This window comes from Crocodylus siamensis, chromosome 7 (assembly GCF_052110815.1).
Source record: "Crocodylus siamensis isolate JL-2025a chromosome 7, ASM5211081v1, whole genome shotgun sequence".
Taxonomy (NCBI): Eukaryota; Metazoa; Chordata; order Crocodylia; family Crocodylidae; genus Crocodylus; species Crocodylus siamensis.
In genome coordinates, this window is record NC_143401.1 from 67,690,738 (window position 1) to 67,708,758 (window position 18,021).

The 18,021-nt window shown below is 43.9% G+C and overlaps 1 long non-coding RNA gene across 2 annotated transcripts in view; it reads right to left on the minus strand.

Moving 5' to 3' along the window:
* Window positions 1-17,498, minus strand: part of LOC149859935 (uncharacterized) — a 29,551-nt gene extending 12,053 nt beyond the window's left edge. For both annotated transcript variants that reach the window (XR_016443680.1, XR_016443679.1), the window contains exons 1-2: window positions 17,410-17,498; window positions 16,803-16,886 (exon numbers count right to left, since the gene is read on the minus strand). This is a non-coding gene — a long non-coding RNA (uncharacterized LOC149859935). The remainder of the gene's footprint in view (window positions 1-16,802; window positions 16,887-17,409) is intronic.
* Window positions 17,499-18,021: the final 523 nt, after the last annotated feature.

Below are 18,021 nucleotides of genomic sequence, written 5' to 3' on the forward strand. Positions count from 1 at the left end.
CAGGCAGGCTCAAGCAGCTGCCTTTAGGGGAATCCCCCAGCTACCCAGCTTCCTGAGCAGCCAGGCGATTCCCTGGGTACCCGGATCCCTACCTGGGAGCAGGCAGGGTTCGTCCCTTGTCTCCTTTACCTGATGTCTAGCATCAGAGGACTATCCTCAGTGTGGAGGGCTTCAGCTGCCTCATGTCACAGCAGGCATAAGGTGTGCTGTGCCGTACGTGGGGCAACTGGGGGGCAACTCAGAAGTGAGAGTGCCTGCTGACAGCCCTTTTGTATACCCTTCTGTGCAAACTCCAGCATTAACTCATGCAGCGGGTCCCGAGCATGCCTGCTTGTGCACTCTGTTCATGTGGCTCCCTGGGAGCTGAGCTAAGTAGGAGCTGGGGGGAGGGGTGGGCATCATGACCCTCCTCGGTTCTGCTCAGCTGCCCTCTAGCTAGTGTCCACCCACCATGGGCCCCACTTACCTCCCAGCTCTGCACTGGGGGTCAGGTTGGGGTCCACCAGAGGGGTCCGCCAGGGGTCTTCGCTCTTAGGGGTGCGCCAGGCTTCCCCTGTGCATCTCCCACCAAGAACTGGTCCCATATATCCATCTCTTCTTCAGTGGTTCTCAACCTTTTTAGACCAGAAATACCCCTTGATAGACTCGAGGCACCAAGGCAACCACTGGAAAATGTCAGGTCTTAGTTTTCACTCTTTTTCTGACTTCAGAAAAATAATAGAGCAGTTTTTCTGTTGCAAAAAACTCAGGAAGACCATAGCTATGGATTTTTATGCAAAATCTCTGGGTTTATCTTGTGAATCATGTTTGCATACCTAACAATGCTAATGCTGCAATACCCTGCAGCACCTTTGAATAGATCTCAAGGCATCCCACAGTGCCATAGTACCCTGGTTGAGGATCACTGGTATAGATATTAATGTCCATGCAGGATTTTCTCTGACCATCAGAACCCTGCCTGGATTCAATGTAAGCTTCTTTAACCCAGCATGTTTTGGATGCAACATTTCAGGCTCAATGAACCACTTCAATGAGCATTTTCCAGCCAGCTCTACTCAGTGAATATCATGCCGTGATACTGTGCTTGGCCTGTTGCAGTGAGAATTGTTCACTCTGCTGATGACCTTAATAAAACAGACAACCCAAAGCATGTGATCAAAATTAAGACATTATTTTCAGGTACTTTACAATTGTAATGTAAAAAGCACAATCTCCCTCTTTGCACATTCCCTATACATTAGCAAATAAATCATATACTTCTCAGCACTGGGGGAAAGGCAGACGCTGGCTTCTTTTATCAGTGGAATTTTTTGGAAGCAAAATTAATCCTGAGATTATGTTGCTCACATTACATGGCTCTATTTTCTTGCCCTCCCCCCCACCCTTTTTTGGGGGGGTATTGTCTTTCCCTCATGGTAACACTTGGTAGCATGGTTCTTTTGTCTTTGTACAAATAAGTAAAAGAATCAGTAATAGGGAAGGAATCTAAAGAGAAAGAGACACATTGACACTATATTGGATTATCCCATGTGAGCAATGGAACTCAGAGGCCTATTAATGGTTTGAAATCCCTTAGAGAATTAGCACACCTACAGATGTCAGTCGAAAACACATCAGGAATGAAGTAGTTTATTTATAGTTCTGAAAACATGTAAGTGCACAATAATGTGGAAAGAATAATATTTCTTTAGGTTGCTGTAATAGCTTTTGCAGCTTTAAGTAGAGACAGTTATTCATGAATTCCTTGCGAATATTTTGCTTTTCCAAAACTCACATTACTCTTTGTTTCAAAGATATCACAAGGTACAAAAGACAAAAAAGATCTCACAACACCAATTCTCCCTAGTAGAATTCTACTGATTTCAGTGGAGTTATAGCAGGGAACAGTATGTCCTGTTGTGCCTTCTGCTTTTAGATGAAGGAGATTTCCTTCCCCATTAAGCAGATTGACCTGTGTTATGATAGAGATCAGATTTCCTCTCTCATCAGGAATCACAGTTGGTATGGCCTCAGCTACACCGAAAACAAGACAAACAAATGAAACAATTATATAAATAAGAAAAAATCCTAGAACGTAAATTCAGTACTATCCAATTCAGAAGAAAAGGTGCAAGTAAAACTGAAACATCAGTAAAAGTTTTAAAGCTTTGCTAAAAGATTAGTACTTTTATGGAGCAGAACTGCTTCTATCACTTGTAAATTTGATCCTAATCTCAGTTACACTAGTTAATTCAGAACAACCCCATGAATGTCAATTTGGTAGTACAGGACACAGCACCATTGATGGACAAACTGGAGAAGGAAGTGGAGTTTGGGGCAGAAGAAAGAGCATTAGTCTGCATAATTACCAGCATTAGTCTGTGAAATGAAAAGAAAAGTATGTGAAAATGAAGGGGTCTTCATGAAATATGAGAAAATTGAGTGAGCGTATGTTTTATAAAGCCACCATTCATTTTCAACTGTTTTCCTTTCGGTTTCACAGAATGCTGTCGATAATTATATGCAAACACTAGTAAGGTATAGGGAGGGCAGCATTATTGCTAAGTGCACTTTGAATGTGCAGGACAGAGGCAATAACATCTTACTCCTGCACGTTCAAAAGCACAGCATACTCCCATGTTGGGTTCTTCATGAATGCACTCCTTGACCATGGTGTCTCCTGAACCTCTAAGTCACCCTCCATCTCCACAGAATCTCTCTCCTCTGAAGCACTCCTCAGTCTCCAGTGCCTACCATAGCCTATCCAATGAATCCTCCTTTGGGACCAACCTTTTAAAGTATTATATTAATTTTTTAAAAATAGTGGCAATAACATGCTCTATTGAACCTTTCAAATACAGCCTCATGTAAACTTTTGACACCTCCACCTCGCCAGCCTGATGTCTTCTGTTCCTGGCTCTCCCCATGTCATATCTAACCTAAGATGAAAGTCCCCAGGGAACGAGATTGTGTGTTTATTGTGCCCATGAAGTCATGCTCACTTTCAGGTGCCAGGACGCATGTGTTAAATAACATCTGTATGTAAAAAAGCCTTTGAGAACAAGCTGTCCCTTAAAGGAGAATTCATCTTACCATTATTACTATTATCTGTATTACAGTAGGAACATTTTTCATGTTGTTGTAAACAAAGTTATGCTATGCTGTATTTTTTAAGAAGTTTTTCTCCAGAAATGTTTCCTTTCTTTTGCTAGGTTCTGCAATGATTCAGAGGCTCCCAGTCACAAGACATTCTGTATACACTGCCTGTGCAATCTGTCAGCCTTGTTACTGAAAAGGTAAGAAAGCATGCTGGCATATCACATGTAATAGAGATGTATTTGTAAATAACTCTGCCATGAATTTAATCCAAATTAGCCACAAAATATTTAATCCTAAAATAAACAAAGACAATGAAAACTGAAGCTGGAGTACTGCTGTTGATTATTTCATTCCTTGCACAGTTTGGAAGTAAAAGTCAAGTTTGTTCAACAGATACCTTAGGTAGATGTCTACAAGATACAACACAAGGCCTTTGTATTTTAATATACTCATGGACTGTAAGGCCAGAAGCAACAATCATTGCCGGGGAAGGCAGAAAGCTGACCAGCAGAGCCTTCTAGAAAACCACTTACATGGTTTGTTAATATACTTTATAAATAACTAAAATAACTACTATCCAGATAAGGGCGGGCACTACACCTAGCAGGACACAGGTACTAAACTTTAAAAAGGCTGATTTTAATAGGCTCAGGGGATTGGTTAGCAGGGTACTAGGAACCAAGAGCCTAGATGCTTTGGGGGTCTAGGAGGGGTGGTCATTCCTTAAGGATACCATTTGTTGGGGTCAGAGTGAGACAATCCCATGGCAGAGGAAAGGGGATAAAGGGGCCAGAAAGCCCCTTTGGCTAACCAGGGTCATCCAGGATACCTTAAGGGCAAAAAAAGTAGCATACAGGAAGTGGAAGCAGAGAGTAGCTAGCAAGGAGGAATACACTTCCTTGGCCCACACCGGCAGGGAGTCAGTCAGGAAGGCCAAGGCAGCTCTAGAACTCAGGCTAGCATCAGGGATTAAGGACAATAAAAAGTCCTTCTTTAGGTATGTTGGGAGCAAAAAGAGGGTGCAGAGTAGCCTAGGACCCCTATAGGACAGGTACCTTGTCGTGCATCTGTAGGTGCTTCACAAACAGGTCCAGGGAGGAGATTCTCCCTCTCTACGCGGCACTGGTCAGGCCGCAGCTAGAGGACTGTATCCAGTTCTGGACACCGCAGTTCAAGCAGGATGTGGAGAACCTGGAGAGGGTCCAAAGAAGAGCCACTCACCTGATTAGAAGCTTGCAGGGAAGGCCCTACGAAGAGAGGCTAAGGGACTTTAACCTCTTCAGCCTCTCCAAGAGAAGGCTGAGAGAGGACCTTGTGACAGCGTACAAATTTGTAAGGGGAGAACAACACGAAGTAGGTGATGATCTGTTTACCAGGGCACCCCCTGGAACAACAAGGAACAATGGCCATAACCTACTGGAGAGAAGGTTTAGACTGGACATTAGAAAAAAGTTCTTCCTGGTCAGGGTTGCCATGATCTGGAATGGGCTTCCAAGGGAGGTGGTGCTCACCCCATCCTAGGGGGTCTTCAAGAAGAGACTGGACAGGCCCCTGGCTGGGATCACATAATCCCAGGTTTGGTGACCCTTTTTTTGCCTGCCAGGAGCAGGGGGTTGGACTAGATGGCCCATTGAGACTCTATGAATCTATGAATCTATAAAATTCATATTCCTACTCAGCTTGTGGAAATGTCAGGGTGAGCACAAATGAACCAAACTGTAAGTGAATATATTGTATCAGTCAATGAGGTCATGAAATATGTTAGCTAGGGAAAGCAGCTGAGAAAGTTGCATTTAGACCCTGGCAAAATGGAGAAGAAATTGTTCTATGCTAGAACTGTAATAAAGAGTAGAATTTGCCTAGCTGACACATTTTGAGGACCACAAGGGAGTGAACTGGTTCAGACTGTCCCATCATCACACCCCACTGTCCCATAAAAAGAATAAAATGAAATTTAATCAAACATAATCAGAGGAAAGTATGTCATAGGTGGAACTGGGACTAGCTTCCCGGATCAAGTAGGGTTCCTAAATAAGGATAATTAAAAAGAGATAAGGGGAGGCCTGTGTGGGAGAGGTTTGGGGATGCTGATTATCAGGACAGCTTAGGAAAAAAGATGACCCCTTCAGCTGTGCCTAGTGTTTTCATAGATTTCATAGACATTAGGGGCTGGAAGGGACCTCATGAGATCATTGGGTCCAGCTCCCATGCCATAGGCAGGAAATCAGCTGGGATCAAGTGACCCCAGCAAAAAATAAATCCAGCTGTTTTCTGAATGAAGATGGCATGCAACGTGCATCACGGAGACCAACTGGCGGCTTTGGGAATGGTGTCTCGAGGCAGGCTTTGGCTTCCTCAACAATGACCGGCACATCACAACAAGAGACATGCTCAGATGGGATGGGCTCCACCTTTCCCCTAAAGGTAAGCGTGTGTTTTCTTCTTCGTTGGCGGATCTCCTCCGGCGGGCTTTAAACTAGGCTCGTTGGGGGAAGGGGAAGACAAGGGCAGAGGAAGCATTGAACTGCCAAACCAAGCAACACCCGCAAGTACAGCCCAGCCTAGGCCAACAAGCACAACATATACACAGGTAAGCGACAGGGGCCAGGGTAATGCTGAAAGTAGGGGCCAGTGCACACATCCACAGGAGGCCTCAAATGCCTCTACACAAACACTCATAGTATGGGAAACAAACAAGAGGAACTTACCCTCCCACTAGCTGAAACCAACCCAGACATAGTGGGGATCACTGAAACGTGGTGGGACCCAATGCATGACTGGGCAGTGAATATCAAGGATTATAGGCTGTACAGGAGGGATAGGACAGGGAGGAAAGGTTGGGGCATGGCGCTCTATATTAAGAAGGAATACCCATCCTCATCAATTAGCAAAGAATCAGAGGAAGGGCACTCTGAAGTGCCCTGGGTTAGAATACAAGGCAGTTGCAGGGAAAGAGACTTAATGGTGGGGGTCTACTACAGACCACCCAACCAAGTGGAAGAGCTAGACCAGGAATTCTTAAGTCAGCTCACGGAGGTAGTTAGGTCAAAGGATGTAGTCATCATGGGGGACCTGAACTTTCCAGACATCTGCTGGGAAGAGCAGTCAGCCAGGTCTGACCGCTCACGTAGGTTCCTAGCCAGAATGCAGGACCTCCATCTAACCCAGGAGGTGCACAGCCCCACCAGGGGAGACGCCTTGTTGGACCTGGTGCTGGCCATGGGTGACGACCTGGTGAGGAGGCTGAGGGTACTCAACCACCTGGGTGACAGTGATCATTGCCTGCTGGAATTCACCATCCAGTGCAAGGTGGCAAAGGCCTACAGCAAGGTAGCAGCCCTAAATTTCAGGACGGCGGACTTCAATGAGCTAAGAAGAATAGTTGGGGAAGCACTGAGGTCCCAGAGGGGAGGGAAGCCAGGTGTCCAAGAAGAGTGGTCACTCCTTAAGGAGACGATCCTCCAAGCCCAAAGGGAGGTAATCCCCACATGGATCAAAGAGGCAGGAAGGTGCAAAAGCCCCCATGGCTCACCAAAAGCATCTGAAAATGTCTCCTAGCTAAAGGGAGGCATGCACCCAATGGAAGGGAGGGGCCATCACCAGGGAGGATTATACTGCGGTTGCTCGGGCATGCAGGGGGGCAGTCATGTAGGCCAAGGCAGAGATAGAACTGGGACTAGCTTCCCGGATCAAGTACAATAAGAAGTCATTTTTTAAATACATAGGGGGCAAAAAGAAAGTTCCGTGTAACGTGGGGCCCCTGCAGGACACGCTAGGAAATTTGGTCGTCTCACCAGACGACAAAGCTAACATATTTAACGATTTCTTTGCCTCCATTTTCCTGAGCAGGGACCAGAATAGTCACCCCCCCTCTGGGCCCCCCTTAGACCTCAGGGGAGGCACACCTAGGCCAAGGGTTAGTGAGGAACTAGTTGGGAAATTTCTGGAAGGACTGGATGTATTCAAATCAGCTGGTCCAGACGATCTCCAACCTCGACTACTGAGGGAATTGGCTCAATCCTGGGCAAGATTTTTGAGAAAATTATTCTGGCGCATGTCCACGAGGGGCCAGCAGGGGAGATTATGCTTAGGGGCAATCAACACAGGTTCATTAGAGGCAGGTCCTGTCAGACCAAACTGGTGGCCTTCTACGACCAGGTCACCAAATCCTTAGATGCAGGGGTAGCAATGGACATAGTCTTCCTGGACTTTTGGAAGGCCTTCGACACTGTCTCTCACCCCGTTCTCATTAAGAAACTGGGGGACTGTGGTATCAACACCTATACAGTCAAATGGGTCACCAACTGGCTGGAGGGCCACACCCAGAGAGTGGTGGTGGATGGGTCATTTTTGACCTGGAGGGATGTAGGCAGTGGGGTTCTGCAGGGCTCAGTCCTCGGGCCCGCACTGTTCAACATCTTCATCAGTGACTTGAACAAGGGGGTAAATAGCACCCTGTTCAAATTTGCTGATGACACTAAGATGTGGGGGGATGTGGGCACGCTAGAAGGGAGGGATAGGCTGCAATTGGACCTAGACAGGTTACAGGGGTGGGTGGACGAGAATAAGATGGGATTCAACACTGACAAGTGCAAGGTACTGCACCTGGGGAGGAACAACCAGCACCATACCTACAGGCTAGGGAACTGCCTTCTCATCAGTACAGAGTCAGAAAAGGATCTTGGAGTCATCGTTGATGCCAAGATGAACATGGGTCGGCAGTGTGGGGATGCAGTAAGGAAGGCCAACCGTACCTTGTCATGCATCCACAGATGCACCTCAAGAAGGTCCAAGGAGGTGATCCTCCCCCTCTATGCAACGCTGGTCAGGCCGCAGCTGGAGTACTGCCTCCAGTTCTGGGCACCGCACTTCAAGAGGGATGTAGACAACATGGAGAGGGTCCAGAGGAGGGCCACTCGTATCATCAGGGAGCAGCAGGGGCAGACCCTATGAGGACAAGCTATGGGACCTGAACCTGTTCAGCCTCCACAAGAGAAGGCTGAGGGGAGATCTAGTGGCCTGTTACAAACTAGTCAGGGGGGACCAGCAGGCACTGGAGAAGTGCCTGTTCCCCTGTGCACTACCAGGAGTGACCAGGAATAACGGTCACAAGCTGGCAGAGGGTAGATTTAGGCTAGATATCAGGAGGCACTACTTCACTGTCAGGGCAGCTAGGATCTGGAACCAACTTCCAAGAGAAATGGTGCTGGCTCCTACTCTGGGGGTCTTTAAGAGGAGGTTAGATGTACACCTTGCTGGGGTCATTTAACCCCTGTACTCTTTCCTGCCATGGCAGGGGGTTGGACTCGATGATCTGCTCAAGTCCCTTCCAACCCTAGAAACTATGAAGGAGTCTAGAGTAGGTGCTTGCATCACAATGAGGAGAGAGAAGAGCCCCAGAGATGTAAAATGGCCCTACCTGTATTGCAAAGAACTCCACGGGGCTCCTTCTTCACCTGGTGTTTCAGGAGGAGGAGGGGGAATCATCCAGAACTCCAGGATTAAAGGAGACGTGGGGCAGGCAAAAGAGGGACACAGGAAACTGGAAGAGACTGATTCAGGCAGCGAGATGGCAGGGAGAGCCAGAGGCATTGAGGAAGCAATGAAAGCAACTCTTGTGGAGGGAGCTGCCATGGGAGAGAGCCCTAAAGGAAACACTGGGAGAGAAGCAGAAACTAACCCAAGGCAGTTAAAAAGTACTGTAAAGACCCTAATAGTAGGGCTGAAGAAAAAGGGTACCACAAAGTTGGGACTATAAGGGCAGAAGAAGTGCCAGTTTGTTTTTTTGTTCTCCTTTTCATTAAGGTGAGAGAAAAGTCACCCCAGATAGTGTGTTTACAACTATCAGGAGAATAAGCCAGGAAAAAGACTGGCTAGGATTACTGGCAGGTCTGTGCCAGGTGCTAGCCAGGCGAGGTACAACCGGGCCCAACGGGGATACTGAGTGGGCAGACCTAGAAACCCAAGGAGCATTTTTTTTGTACTGCTCAAAGGCAGATTGCAGAGACAACTGAATTACCACCCGGTGGAACGGGCAAGGGTGTAGGGGTTGGTGGAGCCCTCACTACACTAAGACAAATTGCAAGAGCCAAAGCATCAAGACCCATATGCCCTAGCATTCTATTTTCTCCTGTAAGAACAAGTCGTGGCAGGCGAGATTGAGGACGTGTGGGAGGGGCCAGCAAGATGTTGTGGTGGACTTTGGCTTGTTAGCCGAGGTGCTAAATCTGTCTTGGTGTAGAAGATAGAGTCAGAAAGGAAGAAAAGGAAAAAAGCTGGTCAGACAAGTGCTGAGCTCCAGAGACTGACAACACCTAGACTGACAAAGACAAGTCTCTACCACAGATAGGGGTGGGACTTTTGGGGTGAAAGTCCACCATTGGACAATGACCTCTGGGGGGAGTTTATTCCAGACCCTGGACACACACACTGTAAAGAACTTTTCTTTTATATCCAGTCCAAATCGGCCTTCTTGGAGTTTATGACCATTAGACCTTGTTATCTCTTGGGGAGCTCTGGTGAACATGTGTTCTCCCAGGTCCTAATGTACCCCTCTTATGAAATTGGAGGCTGCCACCAAGTCCCTCCTGAGCCTTCTCTTCTCCAGACTGAAGAGTCCCAAGGCCCTCAGCCTCTCCTCATACAGCCTCCCTCCAGGCCCTGGATCATAAGAGTGGCTCTCCTCTGGACTCTCTCAAGCTTTTCCACATCCTTCCTGAAGTGGGGGGCCCAGTACTGGATGCGGTACTCCAGCTGTGGTCTCACCAGGGCTGAGTAAAGCGGGAGGATGAATTCCTTGGTTTTGCTTGAGATGCATCAGTGGATGGTCACCAGAGTTTGGTTAGCTTTGCCTGCCACTGCATCACATTGGTGGCTCATATTCATCTTGTGGTCAATCAAGACCCCCAAGTCCCTTTCAGTTGTGCTGCTAGCAAGTGTAGCACTACCGAGCCTGTAAGTATGCTGAGGGTTCTTCCTACCAAGGTACAGCGCCTTGCACTTCTCTGCAATGAAGGCCATCTGGTTTTGGTTGGCCCACCTTGAGAGTGTGTCCAAGTTGACTTGTATTCCCAGCCTGTCCTGCGGTGTGACAGCCCTCCCCCATAATTTGGTATTGTCCGCGAACTGGGCCAGTTCACATCTGACTCCCAAATCTAGATCATTGCTGAATATGTTAAAGAGTACTGGCTTGAGTACCAAGCCCTGAGGGACTCCACTGGTAACCCTGTGCCATGTTGATTTGCTCCCTTCAACTAGTATTCTTTGGGTCCAACCTTGTAGCCGTCAGAACATATGATAATCAAGGCCACAGTTCCCCAGCTTAACCATGAGGACATCATGGGGAACTTGGTCAAAGGCCTTCTTGAAGTTCAGAAAAATGACATATCCATCATCCTCCTTGTCCAGGGCACATGTTACCTGGTCATAGAAGGAGATGAGGTCGGTCAGGCAAGACTTTTCAGTCACAAAGCCATGTTGGCTAGCATTCAGAAGCTTGCCTTCTGTTGATGGATCCCTTGACAATTTTCTCCAGGATTTTTCCAGGGACGGATGTCAGACTGATTCTTCTATAGTTCCCTGGGTCATCCCTCTTCCCTTTCTTGTACATAGGGACCACACTGGCTCTTTTCCAGTCATCTGGGACCTCACCCAAGTGCCACAATTTTTCATATATCCCTGTCAAGGGGGATGCAATGATGTCTGCTAGCTCTTTCAAGACCCTCGGGTGCATTCTGTCTGGGCCCATGGACTTGTGAATGTCTAGTTTCTCAAGGTGTTCCCTTACCTGATCCACATCAATTTCGGGCCCGTCACATGCTCCCAGATTGGTTTGTGCTGTTCCTGGCAGTGTGATCCTCGTGGGAAGGTTGAAAACCAATGCAAAAAACATAATTTAGGGGATTGGTGTTTTCTTGGGCATCTGATGTGAGTTGCCCCATTGGATTTCTCAGGGGCCCAATACTGTCCTTGTGCTTTTTCCTACTTCCCACATATCTAAAGAAGGCTTTTTTATTGTCCTGGATCCCCGTAGCTAGCCTAAATTCGATTTGTGCCTTGGCTTTTCTTGACCGCTCTCTGCAGGTACAGGCGAGTGCAGAGTAATCCTCTTTGGTCATGCTTCCTGTTTTCCAGCTGGTATAGGCTACTCTTTTGAGCTTAAAGAGGTCCAACAGTTCCTTATTTAGCCATAGGTGCTTCCTTGCTCGTTGACTGCATTTCTTGCGAGAAGGGATGGCTTTACCCTGTGCTTCAAGGATTATGTTTTGGAGGGTTGACCATTCCTCATGTGCTCCCTTTTCTGTGGAGGTACAGCCTCTAATTGCCTGACTGATCAGTTCTCTCATTTTTCAGGAGTCAGCCTTCTCAAAGTGAAGGACTTCCATTTTGCTGAGGGGTTTGCCTGCTCTTTGGTGAACCAAGAAGGTGACCAATTCATGGTCGCTGTCACCAAGCTTCCCCTCAATATACAGATTGCTCACCAGGTCCTCCCCTTTGGCCAGGACCAGATCCAGCAACGCCCCTCCCCTAGTCGGTCCATAGACATCCTGGGTTAGGTAGAGGCCATTGATGCATGTGAGAAAGCTACATGACCTGTCAGATTTGGCCGTGTGCTCATCCCAAGAGATGTCAGGGAAGTTGAAGTCCCCCATGATGATCAAGCATCAGGAGCATGCGGCTTTGACCAGTTCCCTAATGAATTCCCGATCTAGGTCTTCTCTTGGTGGGGGGGGTCTATAGTAGGCTCCTACAAGTAAGTCACCCACCCCATGTTCTCCTTGTATCTTGTCCCAGAGGGTCTCAAGATGCCCTTCCTGGTTTGGAAACTCAATTTGCAGGGAATTTGAGCTGATCTTTGATGTACAGAGCAACACCCCCACCCCTCTTCCCCACACGGTCTCTCCTATACAAGGTATAATCCTCTACTGCCATCAACCGATCATAGGTGGAGTTCCACCAGGTCTCCATAATTCCTACAAGGTCATAGTCATTATTACATATGGTGCATATGACTTTGTGCTGTTTGCTCATAGATGCTTGGGAGGAGAGTAAGTGTGTGCACCCAACATATCCAGAAGTGGGGCTTCGCTTGCAACAGCTTTGTAATAACTGAGATCATCATGTCCAACCTTGCATAACATAAGCAAGATTTCTCTGAATTAAGACTGATCTTTAAACAGTTTGGTATCCCTTTTTCACTTCCTTTCTGGTTGTTCCCCTATTCATTTTGGATGGGGCTTTCCACCCTCCTTCTCCTTCATTTTCTTTAGTTTGGAAGATTGAATCATTGGATTTATTTCTATTTTAATTAGCAAGGACCCGTCCCAGACACCTCAAAATAAAAGCCCTATTCAAGTCTCTTGCTGTTTTAAGGCAAACCCTTATCCTGTTTGCCTTACTCAGGAAGAATTCCCACTAAAGTCAAGGAAAGTCAGGTAGGATTGGCCCCTAACCAGCAATGAAACTGAATAGGGCTCCTCCTTGGAGTTATTACAGTATTAATGAATATATATACTATTCATCTCCTTGGCATTTTGGAAGAGGAATGAGGGATGTGTGAACTGCTCCAAGGCTGTGCCACGTGGTCTTTTGGCAGATTACTATGTTTGAACAGAATTGGCAGTTACCATTTGCTTTTCCAGAATTGTAAATGATATAAAAGGTTGGACAGGTATTTACTGTTGATTTACCAAATTAAATAAGTCAACTAATTAATAATCAAATTACATGCATTTGAAAGTAAGTCAGCTTCACTGCACCAGTTTCAGCCACACACTAGCTGCTTTCCTTTGAAGACATTAGCTATTACATGCCCAATTCTTTCTTTTAGAAATTGCAAACAAATAAGTAAGCAGCCCCTCTAAGCTCACAGCTCAAGCTCATAGTTAACATGACATTTTTAATGCATCTAAAAGCACCAGGCTCCAATCCCACCACTCTGATCATGATTTAGATCTCTCTCATTAAACTCACCACCCTACCTAACATGCTGTCACTAGCAAAGTGTTTGACAGTTTACATTACCTGCAGACATTAGCTTGTGTCAATCCAATTAAGAAAGATTAATTCCAGAACTGACAATGCATAAATATTTTTGAATTACACCTGGCCTTGTTGGCAGTACTTGCCCTGTGACTGCCTTTAAATGAGATAACATGCCTTCAGCCTTCTGGGCAGAAAGTGAAATTCAGAGGAAGGTAATAAAACAAAAGTAGTATGACCTAAGGACTCAGAGTATCATCCAGTTCTGTGCTGTTTCTTCTTCTTCTTCTTCTTTTTCACTTGTATAGCAAAGAAAGAAAAAGATACAAAAAAGATGTACTGACCACAGACATTGCTAAGGTATCAGAAATATCTGTATGTTAATGATTTTCTGACTCGCTCATGTTCAGTTTGTGTACATGATCACTTTTGGAAGGCACTTGGATATGATGATAAATATCATTTAAGAACCTAGATAGAAAAAAAATTACATGAATAAAGCTCTGAGTAACTCCCCAGCAACTACACTGCCGATGAGAGAAGATAAATGTCACAGCAGACAAAACTTGCCTTACATTCTTTCTGCTGGATTTATCTAATAATAATATCAATAGTAATAATACCTGCCTCTTACACAGTACACTATATCCCATCAGTACATGTCAAAGTTCTTTAAAAAAGGAAATCCTTCTTAAGACCCTTATTTTACAGAGAGGAAAACTGAGGCACAGAGAGATAGAATGACTTGATAGGATGTCAGACCTGGCCAAGAATGGATTTTTCTACATGTCTACGCAACTTCCTTCCAGACCACAACAAAATAAACCTGGCTCCTTCATTTCCACATGGTTATGGACCATGTAACACTTAGAGCAGTTTAAATGCAGTTTAAACCTGAAATAGATGATACAGTCTGTTAAACTAGTTTAAAGCCACCTGGAATGGTTCAAAAGTACACCCAAAAAATCAGGTAGTCTCCATGACTACCTGATTTCAGTTTACAGTACTTTCCATGAAATGATGCACTGTGAACCAAGTGAATTATGCGTGGCCACTGAGTATTCCATGACATGGACCCCTTTTTTGTGAGATTACGTAACTGGGGATTTTCAATCCCCCTAAGAGAATACGAGGCTACATTATACAAGGTTTGATTAGAACAGTGGTTCTCGATCTCATTAGACTCAAGGTCCTACTCAGAAAACGCTTGTTTTGTGACTATGGAGAAATAATATAGCAATTTTTCTGTTACAAAGAATTCAGAACACAGCAGGTTAAGTTTTTAGCACTATGAATTCCTATTTGAACCCTCTTAGTTTATATCTTGGGTAGATGTCTGCACACCTAGCAGTGCTTATTGCTTGTCACCCTTAAAAATATCTCACAGCACCCTCGTTGAGAATAATTGGATTAGAAGATATTTGCAAATATTCATCAGAAACAACTTAGAACTTCAAAAGAAAGGCTGTTCTATTTACTGGTCCGAAACCTCATCCTCTAGCAGGCTTTTGCAGTCACTATTTGGGAGTAAAGAAAGGAGTTAAAAACCTTAAGGAAAGCTGATTCTCTATAGAGTGTTCATATTCTCACCATGCTACTTCCCTTTCCTATTTCACAGTACAAATGTCATTCCCAAACCCATACTGCTACAAGAGAAAGGTTAGATATTGGGAAGATTGATCAGATGAAGGCAACTGCCTGCAAGAGGCATCAGATGATGGTTTACACTGCTTACAAAAAACCTGAGAATATTTACTTCGGTATTTATTAATAACAGAAAAGGAGATATACAGTCCACATGACTAAAATACACCTCCATTAGTTAGAGGAGGATTTTTAGCAGAAAAAGCAATGAGATTCCTGTGCACAAGTTGGAAACTAAGTGTAGGGGAAGCAAACCCTAGTGGGAGAATTCTTTACCCTGCTCTCACTCTTCCCACAGAAACATCTAGTGCACAGGCTATGACTTGCCCTGGGCATCACAGCTCTGAACTGGAGCCTTTAGTGTTTCATCAACAAGCAGTTTCTTCAGCTGGTGCACTAAAAAGAAAACAATGGCAGGGAAGTGGATATAGATGTGTTTTAGATTAATTTTACAAGTTATAAAGCAAATGGAGGGAGACCACCTTTTACATCCTATCAAATCAAGGACTTAAATAATTTAGAATAAACTTCTTGTTCTTTCAGGAAGAGCTGGTAGATATAAGACACTGATATTAGACCAGGTCAGATTACAGAACTTTCCATGAAAAGGTATGAAAAACTTAGTTTTTGACAAGGCTTCAGTTTTTTGAAGAAACTGAACATTTTTTTAATATTTGAAAACCAAATGATTTTTTTAAATCTTTCACTAAAAACAATATTTCAGAAGAAACAGATATAATTTTTAGCAGGAAAGGCCATTTTCTGTGAAAAATATATTCAGATAAATGCAACGTGCAAAACAGGTTTAGGATTGGATTTGATCATTGGGTGATTTGTCATGTTAAGAGTGGGGAACATAGATAAATCAAAGATCGTCTGTATTTAAATGACATTTTTTTATCTAAATCTATGAGTTTTTCAATGTTTTTTATTTTTACATTGCTTCTCTTCCCCAGCATGTCTGTTTCTAGTTTGTTTAATGGCTAGGTTGTGCATGTCTCCTACTGGAACCTTAGGAGACCATCCACACTGGTGTTCCAAGCAGAGGAGACCAAGATGGCATCCTGCACAAAAGACCAATCAACTTATCAAAAGTGAAAACAAAACCTGTAATTTAAGGTGTTTATAAATCACTGGTTATGTATTTACACAGAAGTGCTGGCCCTCCCCAAACTCTCACCTACATCTCAACATTTTCTGTCAAAAAATGTATTAATTAGGTATGCTTCAGAACCTGCAGGGTCTGTCTCTACTGAAGAAACATCTGTATCAAGGAGCCAAATTGCAATGCAGTTAAATTTTGTATTTCCAACCCAAGATTTGAACATCCCATGCTTCTGAAACCTGCTCCTTTCAATCCCTCTTCAGATTGCTCCACTGCACAGTCTGTTTTCTCATACAGAAAGCAACTGATCAAAAGAAAAGTGGCATGAGTGCGGTAGCAGAAAATTGTCAAAGCCTTTGGATTTAAGCCAGCTCACAGATCTTGAACTCCAAGCTGAAATATATCTTTGCCAGTGCAGCTCTCTGGTTCATTTAATAATTATTCTGGGCATGTTAAAGCTCTTTTAGTTGATGGTTTAGCAATTGTGCAGTACAGAGTGATTTTCTGAGGTCAGGACAATAAAAAATATATAAAATGTGTATTTTGGTAACTCCACTTGGTGAGATTATATAATACATGCTGTGGTAAGAAAAAATATAGTAAGTGCAAACCTCTGAGTCCAGCTCTCCTCACTGCCTGATGTATCACATTTTAAAAAAAAAATCAGGTTAGACACAGATTTCCTAAGTAACACATTACCTAACCTGGGATGGACAAAAAGGTTTTATGATTAAAATGTCTTCTACGGTGAAGAATTGTTTTATAGGTCCTCTGTAACCATGCAGGATATAGAAGTCAATCACATTTGGCTTTTAAAAAGATATTGCTAAGGCATGTCATCTAAAAAAATACCACAAAGCAGCTATGTATTTGCTCTGTTCTTGTGAGCAGGTGGAGTATGATCTACAACTGCAATACCCTGCAGGCTCATAAGTACAGAGAAGACCAGGAAAGGTGAAGGACAGTGCAATTTTCATGCTTACTTTACACATACCGTTCATGATCATGTAGACACCAAATGGCTCTAGCACTGCAGGAAAGCTCAGCAGACTAATCAGCAGAGTGTTCTGTAAAGTTCCTTGCGAGGACAAAATAATTACTTTGGTCAGCCTCAAGTTAAATTGATTATGTAAATACGCTGAACACTTTAAAAATAAAATCATTTTAAATGAATGCAAACATAAGAAAGGGTTAAAAGCAAGTAATGTAAAAGCACAGAAAAGGTTAACGTTAAAGACTGATGAAAAGGTTAAACAAAAGTCAACAAGGTCTATAATTAAAGTAGCAAAACAGTGGGAAAAATTAGCAGAATGGGCAAGGCTTGAAAAATAAGCAAGGAAAAAAGATTAAAACAGCTAATATGGAAAAATTTGCCACCTTTTCTACTGTATTTTTTCTGTTTAGCTTGTCAGTTTTTCCGGCAAAGACTTGGGTTCTTTAAGGCTTCTAAAAACACACGGCATCGTAACTTTCAGACAGTAAAAATAAATAAATAAAAATATGTATAGAGAATCACATTGCAGCATGTGGCAGATGCCTGAGGCAGATGTTCAGGGATCAGAACAAAGAAGGCAGTGAAAGTATAATATATTATAACATACCTTGTATTTTGGTTTTTTGGTCATGGAGGGTTGTTTTGTTCTGACCTTCTTTGAAGGGGGAGTGAGAGTATAATCTGCATCACTCCTGAGCAACTTCCAACAGTTAGCAAGTCACAGACCTCCCTCTTAGATATTTAGATCCCTGTATGTTTTCCTGAGTCAATCCAATATGACCATGGGGAAATCTACATTCCCCAACAGAGTAGCCATGAATGACATCAAACAGCATATTTTACAGTAGTGCTTTGAAAGTAGCTATTTAAACACAGTTTAGGCCTTATCTTAAGGTTGGGTTTTTGTACAGGTTCTTTTTATTAAGTATCACAGAACCACACTGAATAACTATTTGGATTTTCATTTGCTTTTTAAACCTTTAACAAATATTACTCAGTGACAACATTTTTCCTCCTTTAACATTTTATACCAGCTTTCTACCATCTTCCAAGCACAGAAGATAGATGAAATTTTGTGAAGTCCACTCAAGGTCAGGTTGAAATGAACAGTCATTAGTTAAAGTTATAGTAATAGTTAAAGCTAGGGTTGAAGAGAAATTCTGCACCTTAAACTTGATGGTGTTACACTATTTCTTTTTCAAATTGCAGACATTTGCAT